Genomic DNA, 12,232 nt, shown 5'->3' on the forward strand with positions numbered 1-12,232 from the left:
ATATCAGACAAAATAGACTTTAAAACAAAAACAAGAGACAAAGAAGGGCATTACATAATAATCAAGGGAACACTCCAACAAGAGGATACGACACTTGTAAATATCTATGCATCCAATGTAGACGCACCTAAATATATAAAGCAATTATTAACAGACATAAAAAGAGAAATAGACAGTAACACAATAATAGTAGGGGACTTTAACACTCCACTTACACCAACGGATAGATCATTCAAACAGATCAATAAGGAAACACTGGCCTTAAATGACACACTAGAACAGATGGACCTAGTAGATATATACAGAACATTCCATCCAAAAACCGAAGAATACACATTCTTTTCAAATGCACATGGAACAGTCTCCAGGACTGATCACATATTAGGCCACAAAACAAGTCTCCATAAATTTAAGAAGATTGAAACAATACCAAGCATCTTTTCTGACCACGGGGGTATGAAACTAGAAATCAACTATATGAAGAAAATCAGAAAAGCCACCAATATGTGGAGATTAAACAACATGCTACTGAACAACAACGGGTCAATGAAGATATCAAAGGAGACATCAAAAAATACCTGGAGACAAGTGAAAATGAAAATACGACGTGCCAGAAGTTATGGGATACAGCAAAAGCGGTTCTAAGAGGGAAGTTAATAAGCAATGCAGGGCTATCTCAACAAACAAGAAAAATCTCAAATAAACAATCTAACAATACACCTAAAGGGACTGGAAAAAGAGGAACAAACAAAGCCCCAAATCAGTAGAAGAAGGGAAATAATAAAAATCAGAGCAGAAATAAATGAAATAGACACTAAAGAAACAACAGAAAAAATTAACGAAACCAAGAGCTGGTTCTTTGAAAAGATAAACAAAATTGACAAACCTTTAGCTAGACTCACCAAGAAAAAAAGAGAGAAGGCTCAAACAAGTAAACTCAGAAATTAAAAAGGAGAAATTACAACAGACACCACAGAAATACAAAAGATCTTAAGAGAATACTATGAAAAGCTATATGCCAACAAATTGGACAATCTGGAAGAAACAGATAAATTCCTAGAATCATACAACCTTCCAAAACTAGATCAAGAAGAAATAGAGAATTTGAATGGACCAATCACCAGTAACGAGATCAAAACAGAATCAAAAACCTCCCCAAAAATAAAAGTCCAGAACTAGATGGCTTCCCTGGTGAATTCTACCAAACATCAAAGAAGACTTAATACCTATCCTTCTCAAACTCTTCCAAAAAATTGAGGAGGGGGGGGAAGCTCCCTAACTCATTCTACGAAGCCGACATTACCCTGATACCAAAACCAGACAAGGACAACACAAAAAAAAGAAAATTAAAGGCCAATATCACTGATGAACATTGATGCAAAAACCCTCAACAAAATACTAGCAAATCGCATACAACAATACATTAAAAAGATTATATACCATGAGCAGGTGGGATTTAGTCCACGTATGCAGGTATGGTTCAACATCTGCAAATCAATCAACGTGATACACCATATTAATAAAATGAAGAATAAAAATTACATGATCATCTCAATAGATGTAGAGAAAGCATTTGACAAGATACAGCATCCATTTATGATAAAAACTCTGAATAAAATGGGTATAGAAGGAAAGTACCTCAACATAATAAAGGCCATATATGACAAACCCACAGCTAATATCATCCTCAATGGTGAAAAACTGAAAGCTATCCCTCTAAGAACAGGAACCAGACAAGGATACCCACTCTCACCACTCCTATTTAACATAGTATTGGAAGGCCTAATGAGAGCAATGAGGCAAGAAAAAGAAATAAAAGGGATCCAAATTGGAAAGGAAGAAGTGAAACTCTCACTATTTGCAGATGACATGATTTTATATATAGAAAACCCTAAAGAATCCACCAAAAAACTTTTAGAAGTAATAAATGAATACAGTAAAGTGGCAGGAGACAAAATCAACATACAAAAATCAGTTGCATTTCTATACACTAACAACAAAGTAGCAGAAGGAGAAATTAAGAATACAATCCCATTTACAACTGCAACAAAAAGAATAAAATACCTAGGAATAAACTTAACCAAAGAGGTGAAAGATCTGTACACCAAAAACTATAAAACATTGGTGAAAGAAACTGAAGACACAAAGAAATGGAAAGATATTCTGTGCTCTTTAGTTAAGATGTCGATGCTTCCTAAAGCAATCTATAGAGTCAATGCAATCCCTATCAAAGTTCCAACAACATTTTTCACAGAAATAGAACAAAGAACCCTAAAATTTATATGGAACAATGAAAGACCCTGAATTGCTAAAGGAATCCTGAGAAAAAAGAACAAAGCTGGAGGTATCACACTCCCTGATTTCAAAATATACTACAAAGCTATAGTAACCAAAACAGCACGGTACTGGCACAAAAACAGACACACAGATCAATGGAATAGAATCGAAAGCCTAGAAATAAACCCACATATCTATGGACAGCTAATCTTCCACAAAGGAGACAAAAACATACAATGGAAAAAGGAAAGTCTCTTCAACCAATGGTGTTGGGAAAACTGGACAGCCGCATGCAAAAAAAATGAAAGTAGACCATTACCTTAGACCATACACAAAAATTAACACAAAATGGATTAAAGACTTGAATGTAAGACCTGAAACTATGAAACTTCTAGCAGAAAACATAGGCAGTATGCTCTTCGACGTCGGTCTGAGCAACATCTTTTCAAGCACCATGTCTGAACGGCCAAGAGAAACAATAGACAAAATGAACAAATGGGACTACATCAAACTAAAAAGCTTCTGCACAGCAAAGGAAACCATCAACAAAACGAAAAGACAACCTAACAATTGGGAGAAGATATTTGCAAACCATACATCTGATAAGGGGTTAATCTCCAAAATATATAAAGAACTCACGCATCTCAACAACAAAAAAACTAGCAAGCCAATTAAAAAACGGGTAAAAGACCTGAACAGACATTTCTCCAAAGAAGATATACAGATGGCCAACTGGCACATAAAAAGATGTTCAACATCATTAACTATTAGGGAAATTCAAATCAAAACTACAATGAGATATCACCTCATGCCCGTCAGAATGGCTATAATTAACAAGACAGGAAACAACAAGTGTTGGAGAGGATGTGGAGAGGAGGAAACTCTCATACACTGCTGGTGGGAGTGCAAACTGGTGCCGTCAGGATGGAAAACAGTATGGAGATTCCTCAAAAAATTAAGGCTAGAACTACCATACAATCCAGCTATTGCACTGCTGGGTATTTATCCAAAGAAGGTGAAAACACTAATGCATAAAGATACATGCACCCCTGTGTTCACTGCAGCACTATTCACAATAGCCAAGACTTGGAAGCAACCTAAGTGCCCATCAAGGGACAAATGGATAAAGAAGATGTGGTATATATACACAATGGAATACTACTCAGCCATAAGAAACGATGAAATCCAGCCATTTGTGACAACATGGATGGACACTGAGGGTATTATGCAAAGTGAAATAAGTCAGAGGGAGAAGGTCAAATACCGTATGATCTCACTCATTAAGTAGTAGATAATAACAACAACAAACACATAGAGACAGAGATTGGATTGGTGGTTACCAGAGGGGAAGGGGGGTGGGAGGAGGGCGAAAGGGATGATTCAGCACATGTGTGTGGTGATGGGTTGTAATTAGTATTTGGGTGGTGAACATGAGAACATGATGTAATCCATGCAGAAATAGAAGTATCATGATGTACACCTGAAATTTACACAATGTTATAAACCAATGTTACCACAATAAACAAACAAACAAAAAACTGAGAAAACAAAAAAAGATTTAATACCTATCCTTCTCAAACTATTCCAAAAAATTGAGGAAGACTGAATACTTCTAACACATTCTATGACACCAACATCACCCTAATACCAAAGCCAGATGAGGACAACACAAAGAAGGAAAATGATAGCTCAATATCGCTGATGAACATAGATGCAAAAATCCTCAACAAAATATTGGCAAATCGAATACAGCAATACGTTAAAAGATCTTACACCATGATCAAGTGGGATTTACACCAGGGACACAGGGATGGTTCAACATCTGCAAATCAATGTGATACACCACATTAACAAAATGAGGAATAAAAACCCACATGGTCATCTCAATAGATGCAGAGAAAGCATTTGACAAGATCCAACATCCATTTATGATAAAAACTCTCAATAAAATGGGTTTAGAAGGAAAACATCTCAACATAATAAAGTACATACATGACAAACCCACAGCCAACATCATACTCAATGGGGAAAAACTGAAAGCCATCCCTCTAAGAACAGGAACAAGACAAGGGTGCCCACTCTCGCCACTCTTACTCAACATAGTACTGGAGGTTTTGGCCAGATCAATTAGGCAAGAAAAAGAAATAAAAGGAATCCAAATAGGCAATGAAGATGTGAAACTCTCGCTGTTTGCAGACGACATCATTTTATATATAGAAAACCCTAAGGAATCTATCAGAAAACTATCAGAAATAATCAACAACTACAGCAAAGTTGCAGGGTACAAAATAAACTTACAAAAATCAGTTGCATTTCTACACTCTAATAATGAAGTAACAGAGTGAGAACTCAAGAATACAATCCCATTTACATTTGCAACAAAAAAGAATAAAATATCTAGGAATAAATTTAACCAAGGAGGTGAAAAACCTATACAATGAAAACTATAAGACATTATTGAAAGAAATCGATGATGACATAAAGAAGTGGAAAGATATTCCATGCACATGGATTAGAAGAATAAACAGTTAAAATGTCCATATTACCTAAAGCAATCTACAGACTCAATGCAATCCCAATGACATTCTTCACAGAAACAGAACAAAGAATCCTAAAATTTATATGTGGCAACAAAAGACCCTGAATAGCTAAAGCAATCCTGAGAAAAAAGAAGAAAGCTGGAGGCATCACAATCCCTGACTTCAAAATATACTACAAAGTTATGGTAATCAAAACAGCCTGGTACTGGTACAAAAACAGGCACACAGATCAATGGAACAGAATTGAAAGCCCAGAAATAAAACCACACATCTGAGGACAGCTAATATTTGACAAAGGAGCTAAGAACATACAATGGAGAAAGGAAAGTCTCTTCAATAAATGGTGCTGGGAAAACTGGACAGCCACATGCAAAAGAACAAAAGTAGACCATTATTTTTCGCCATACACAAAAATTAACTCAAAATGGATCAAAGACTTGAAGGTAAGACCTGAAACCATAAAACTCCTGGAAGAAAATATAGGCAGTACACTCTGACACTGATCTTAGAAGGATCTTTTCAAATACCATGTCTACTCGGACAAAGGAAACAAAAGAAAAAAATAAACAGGTGGGACTTCATCAGACTAAAGAGCTTCTACAAGGCAAAGAAAACCAGGAACAAAACAAAAAGACAACCCACCAACTGGGAGAAAATATTTGCAAATCATATATCCCACAGGAGTTAATCTCCATAATATACAAAGAACCCACAAAACTGAACAACAAAAAAATCCAAACAAAAGATGGGCAGAGGACATGAACAGGCATTTTTCCAAAGATACACAGATGGCCAATAGGCACATGAAAAGACGTTCAACATCACTAATAATCAGGGAAATGCAAATCAAAACTACACTAAGATATCACCTTACGCCCGTGAGAATGGCTATAATCACCAAGTCAAAATATAACAAATGTTGGAGAGGTTGTGGAGAAAACGGAACCCTCATTCACTGCTGGTGGGAATGCAAACTGGTGCAGCCACTATGGAAAACAGCATGGAGATTTCTCAAAAAATTAAAAATAGAAATACCATATGACCCAGCTATCCCACTACTGGGTATTTATCCAAAGAACTTGAAATCAACAACTCAAAGAGACTTATGCACCCCTATGTTCACTGCAGCATTATTCACTATAGCCAAGAAGTGGAAGCAACCCAAGTGCCCATCAACTGATGATTGGATAAAGAAAATGTGGTATACAATGGAATGCTACTCAGGTATCAAAAAGGACAAAATCGTCCCATTCGCAACATCATGTATGGAACTGAGGCTATTATGTTAAGCGAAATAAGCCAAAGACAAAGGCAAACACTGTGTGATTTCACTCATATGTGGAAGATAAACTAACACACAGAGAAAACAGTTAGGTGTTACCAGGAAGAAGGGGGTTGGGAGGTGGGCACAAGGGGGTGAAGGGGTGCATTTATACAGTGAATGAATAATGTACAACTGAAATTTCACAGTGTTATAAACTATTATGACCTCAATAAAAAAAATAAAAGTGGTTAGAGCAGAGAACCTCAATTCTGGCTGCATTTTAAAATCACCTGTGAAGATTAAAATATATTCAGATACCCAGTTACGGGCATCTACAGCCCAGGTTCAAAACCCACGGGGTCTGAATTCCCACTCCTATGAAGGCAACACACACATTTACCCTTCTTTCGGCCATTTGTTTCCTCTGAGCTCCATCTCATTAATCATATTTGCCTTAATCCTATTAAGCCTACTCGACACTTTTTTGGATGCCTCAAAGGTATTTTCAGATCCATATGTCCATACTCAGCTCATGGTCTTCCCCCTACCAAAATCAGTTTGGTTCTTTTCCAGCATTCCTTAGCTCAAAGAATCACATCGCTATCCACTCCATTGCACAAACTGGAATCCTAGGAGTCATTCTTTTCCCCTGCCCCTCCCCTCAATCCAATCTATCTCCATATCCTGTAATTTCATCTATGAAATTACTTCTCATTGGTCCACTTCTCTCCACCTCCACATCACCCCCACAGTACAAGCTAGCGCCATCTGTCATGTGGATAACTGCAATAGCTTCTTAACTGGCCTAGCCACACCCACCCGCTTTCCTTCCCAAAACACAAACCTTATCATACTACCCCTTGCTTAAAACTCTTAGATGACCTCACAAAACTCTTAGGATGAAGACAAACACAGCCAATGAGGCCCTGCAGAGACTGGCACCTTGATTCATGCGTTCCCTCACTCCTGCTCCAGACATTTGGGCCTACTTTCAGTCCTGTGTTTTGCCTTGCTCCCTCCTATACAGGGTCTTTGCACACACAGTTCTCTCTGTTTAGAGCACTCTTTCCACTTCTTTTTAACTAGCAAACATAGTTTTGATCTTAGCTCAAGGATCACTGTATCAGGGAAGCTAATCTCAGTTACTTATTCATCCATAATATATTGACTAATCACTCACTGCATATGCAAAGCAATGGGTCACATATAAGGGGATATAAGGATGCACATAAGTGCATCTTTGAAGGAGCTTATTAAAACGAAGAGCTATGGCACATACAGCATTATTTATGGAAGGCAGCAGTAGTAGAGTATGAGAGAAACAAAAGGAGGGCACAATTACAGCCGTCATTTCTACATCAGACTATATCATCCTTTTAATCAATGGTCTCATCATTACCTCTTCTACATGTTGCCACTAAACTCATCCTACAAGTCTACTTCTTCCTAATATCCAAGAAACCTATCATGGCTCCTTATCACTTATAAGATGAAATTCTGGACTAAACAAAACCTTTTAAGTCACTCTCCACAGTACCTAATTTTTCATTCTTTTATTTGCCTGTGGATAGCCTTGACTCTGGCCTTGCCAACCTGTTCATTCCTTGCTTTACAGGCAGCATGGTATAAGCAGAAGTATGGACTTCAGAATTAGACTTGAATTTGAATCCCTGCTTTGCCACTTATCTGCTATAACCTTTCACACATCAACCTCCTTGCTGAGGTAATCTTTGCCCCCAAATCAAGTTCACATCAATGTTCAAAGTGATGATACATTTACCTGTGACTTGCCATTTTACCTTGGTCTTATACTTCTCTGACTTTAATCACCTGAACCTTGGGTTCCAATTCCAATTTTCCAGACTCCCAATTTTTAAATATCTCTACCTCAGGCAGCCATAGTCCACACCCTTTGTCTTTTCTGATCTGTTACTCACTTATCCTCTATTAACCACTTTTCCCTGACTATTGCTTATTTCTTCTGGTTTCAATATCCATATGGCGAGCTTGACTTTGATGTTAATAAATGTGCGTTATGGTACCACAGAAGCCAAATAAGTGAAGACAAGGTTAAAATAGAGCAGGTGAGCTTTCATTTGGATGTAATCACAAATTCAACTCCTGAGATGAAACAACATTACTATGACACACTGAAGGGAGCCACAGGTACTCTTCCCTCGCATATGTCAATAAACGGTAGTGTCTACTGGGAGACTCACAGGTACCTGCCCAAAGGACTTCTCCAAATGCTCGCTCTCTAAAACCAAACGCAGACCGACTAGAAGCTGTTCTGCTTCTCTAACTCTCCAGGAAAGTCACTTCTAAGACTCCGACTACTTTCAAAACCTATGTTGAGTCTCTTCCCCTACTTCTTCTTACTTTATGCATGGCTTACAGCATAGCAGGTATGGAAAGGAATCAACACGTAAGGCTTCCTCCCTACACAAAGATTCTCTAAACTAAAGTCCCATTAGATCCTAGGCTGACAGGACAAGTGCGAGCTACAAAAGCTATACAAAGAGCTAGCAAACAAGATGGATAAGTGAGTATTAATATGTGAAGTCAAAGGAAAGGAAAATTTTCATTATTGTTTAAATAATGAAGGTGTTAATACACTGCTGTTATCTAGCCTTCACACTTTGGTGTCCTCCCAACAACTCAAATATTTCTAAAAACTACCTGAAAGGATGATCGTTATGTAGACCTATTCACATTATCACATCATTACTATTTCTGCACACTGAAGACAAGGACTAAAGCGCTCATTTGCAAGAACAAGGAGTTCCATCTCCAGGGGCTACTGCTCTTTTCATCAGAGAAGGAAGTCAGAAGTCACTTGTGAGCAGAGGGCTGATGGATATGATCCTGACTAGAGCTCAAAGAACTTGGAATATGCAATAGCAATTCCAACCATTTTCTTCTCCTGGTAGAAATTAGAAACGAAAAGCTTATTGCCATTCTTGTTCAAAAAGTTGAGGATAGAAAGGAGTCTAGAGTCTAAATAATGGTTTTAGAATTGGAAAGAAGTTGGAAAGTAGCTCTTCTGCTTATGGGGCTGGTATGTATTTCTTCACTGAAATCATCTGGAAACATTGGGGATACTGTCTGGATAAGAATGTCTTAACAAATACCTGTAGAATCCCCCCCTCAAGATCCAAAAGTCAATTTTTAAAGCAATCATAGCAACTAAGGTAGACATTCCTTACCAGATGGTCCAAACAAAAGAATCAACTTATGGTGAAATTTAATGGTATTTTCATTGTCAGAAAGCCAAGTGAAAGACTTTAGAATGAGAAGATTTTACGTGCACAGCATTCAATCTCTTGGGTGAAGAGGCAAAGAGAGAAATTAAAGTGATGCTAGCGCTACAAATGAATAAAGACAGATTATGAAACAAGTGAGAAGCTTAGAACTTCCTGTTGGGATTTCACAAGAGCTGCAGAACACAGCATGCAAACAGCAGCTCTGGACATGCTGAGCAAATCCCCGACAAGTCACCGGATCACCTCCTCACACCACAGCCCTGCTTCACGTTCTGCCACCTTCTGCGGCGCGGGAAAGAAAGACGTTTTTGTGGCATATGTTTCACAGAAATAAACACATCAACTGTTTCTGGTTTTCTGAGGCCCATGATAATACTAAAAATAAAGCAGTAGGGATAAAATTGTATAGAAAAACACGGACTAGAAAAGCGATTTTTAATTTATTCCACTTACATTTTCCTTTTTATGTATATGTACCAGAGTGATATATGATAAAAAGTTATGTCTGAAAAGCAAATGTAAAAAATACAAGTGACTAGTGACAGCTCAGAAAACCAGACTGATTAGATCAACTTTTGAAGCAAACAGTTTGTTCAATAACAATGAGAATTTTTTCCCCCTCAGTTTATATGAATATTTTATATACTATTGACACTATGAAGAAAGTCCAGAAGATACGAAAACTGTGTTTCAGTAGATGGTTTCTTTTGTTTAAATGCTCGCAACTTTTTAAACTAGTAAAATCAAACACACAAAATCCCCTAAATTTTAGTAGTATTCAGCTTAATAGGAAAAAAACGTAATGTATTTTAAGGTAAATTATGACGCCTATATATTACTTGGTTGACTTATATGGAATAAATACCACTTTAGCATTAAATAGACTGAAGAAAGGGCCGAGAGTGGGGTAACACTGTGTGTGAGCCTGAGAATCAGACTGAGACTAGCTATGTGACTTTGAGCAAGTTACTTAACTGCTTCTCAGTCTGTTACCTCTTCTACAAAATGCAGATGATAAAAATATCTGCCTCATATGGCTATTGTTAGGATTAAATGAGTTAATGCAGTAAAGCACAGTGTAGTATTTGGCAGATAACAGAAGTCCAAAAATGTTAGCTATTCTTTCTCACTAAATTTTATAAATAAATTAAATGACATTATATTTCTAACATAGAACATTATGTTTCTAAACAAAATTATGTTAGGTTTGTAAAGGGCAGAAAAAGGCATGTTTTCAATTTTTTCCCTACTCCACACTAAAAACAAAAAAAGAATAAAGTACTCTAAATCTCGCATCACTCAAAATTCCACACATTTTACCACCATGATGGAGTTGATAATTTTTCTTTCACTCGTAACACAGAGCAGACTCACAATTCTAGGTCAAATCAAATGTTTAAATCTGTGCATTAGTCTGTCTCTTGTTAGCAGATTATAGCTCAGGATAATGCTTCTGGAGTTCTCCACTTGTATGTTATATTTAAATGAAGCTACTCATCCCGTGTTAGCAGAATCCCCAACAGGAACAGTACCACTACTTGATCATAATACCAACATTCTGACCGAACAATCTTTCTAATACTCCAGGGTATTCCAAGGAAACTAGGTCAGGATATGACAAGACAGCTCATTTTGATACTACACCATTCCCAAAGGCAATAACACATCAATACCTTTTTTTTTTTTGGTATACTTATCACAAATGACACCTATGGACAACTGCCAAAAAAATCTAGGAATTCTGTGACTAGAAGTCACAGGATTAACTTCTTTCACAAGGAAAAACTAGAGGCCTCTTCAGGGATAGTACTATGCATCTGTTATAGATTCAGTGTGGTAGGCAGACTAATGATCCTACCCAAAAATATCTACAAACTAATCTCTGGAATCTGCGAATATGTTTATGTTACCTCACATAGCAAAAGTGACTTTGCAGATGTGATTAAGTTAAGGATCTTAGATGGGGAGATTATCATGGATTATCTCCATGTAGGTGGGTCCATGTCTTCACACTGGTCCTTAAAAGCAGAGAAGGCTGTGACTATGGAAGGAGGGTCAGAGAGATGCTATGCTGCTGGCTTTGAAGATGGAGGAAGGAGTCATAAGCCAAGGAATGTGAGTGGCCTTTAGGAGCTGGAAAAGGAAACAGATTCTCCCCTAAAGCTCCAGAAAGGAACACAGCCCTGCCAACACCTTGATTTTAGCCCAGTGAGAATCACGCCAGACTTCTAATGTACAGGACTGTAAGATAATAAATCTATGTTGTTTTAAGCCACTAAATTTGTGGTAATTTGTCACAGCAACAATAGAAAACTAATATAGTCAGTATTCCCATGAACTTATACACTGAAATTTCAGGATCCAAATTATATTTTAACTACCATTTACTGTTTAAAAATACAGTGTTTTGGAGTAGGTCTCACTAAATTAATTAAACTTTCAAAATGTAGAAAAGAGGTTTTATTTATTTTTTTGTGAGGAAGATCAGCCCTGAGCTAACATCCATGCCAATCCTCCTCTTTTTGCTGAGGAAGACTGGCCCTGGGCTAACATCTGTGCCCATCTTCCTCCACTTTTTATATGGGATGCCGCCACAGCATGCCCTGACAAGTGGTGCACCGGTGCGTGCCCGGGATCCGAACCCAGGCTGCCTGCAGTGGAGCGCACGCACTTAACTGCTACACCACCAGGCCGGCCCCGAAAAGAGGTTTTAAAACCAGCTTTTAAGAGTTACTAGCACTGGCCTTTAGAGCTAAGATTACTTCATTCAAATACCATAGCTAGTGAATGTTAAACACTTAATATAGCATCTTTTTTTTCCCTGAAGACAATTACAAACCAAACTCTAAAGATCACCTACAATGGTTTATCTAAGAAGAAAATTAGAT

The 12,232-nt window shown here is 37.5% G+C and overlaps 1 protein-coding gene across 3 annotated transcripts in view; it reads right to left on the bottom strand.

The window, feature by feature from the left end:
- Positions 1-12,232, bottom strand: part of CCDC25 (coiled-coil domain containing 25) — a 52,860-nt gene that overhangs the window by 15,852 nt on the left and 24,776 nt on the right. The window lies entirely within an intron of this gene.

Source organism: Ceratotherium simum, chromosome 12 (assembly GCF_057802395.1).
Source record: "Ceratotherium simum simum isolate JZ-2026a chromosome 12, ASM5780239v1, whole genome shotgun sequence".
In the NCBI taxonomy this organism is placed as follows: Eukaryota; Metazoa; Chordata; class Mammalia; order Perissodactyla; family Rhinocerotidae; genus Ceratotherium; species Ceratotherium simum.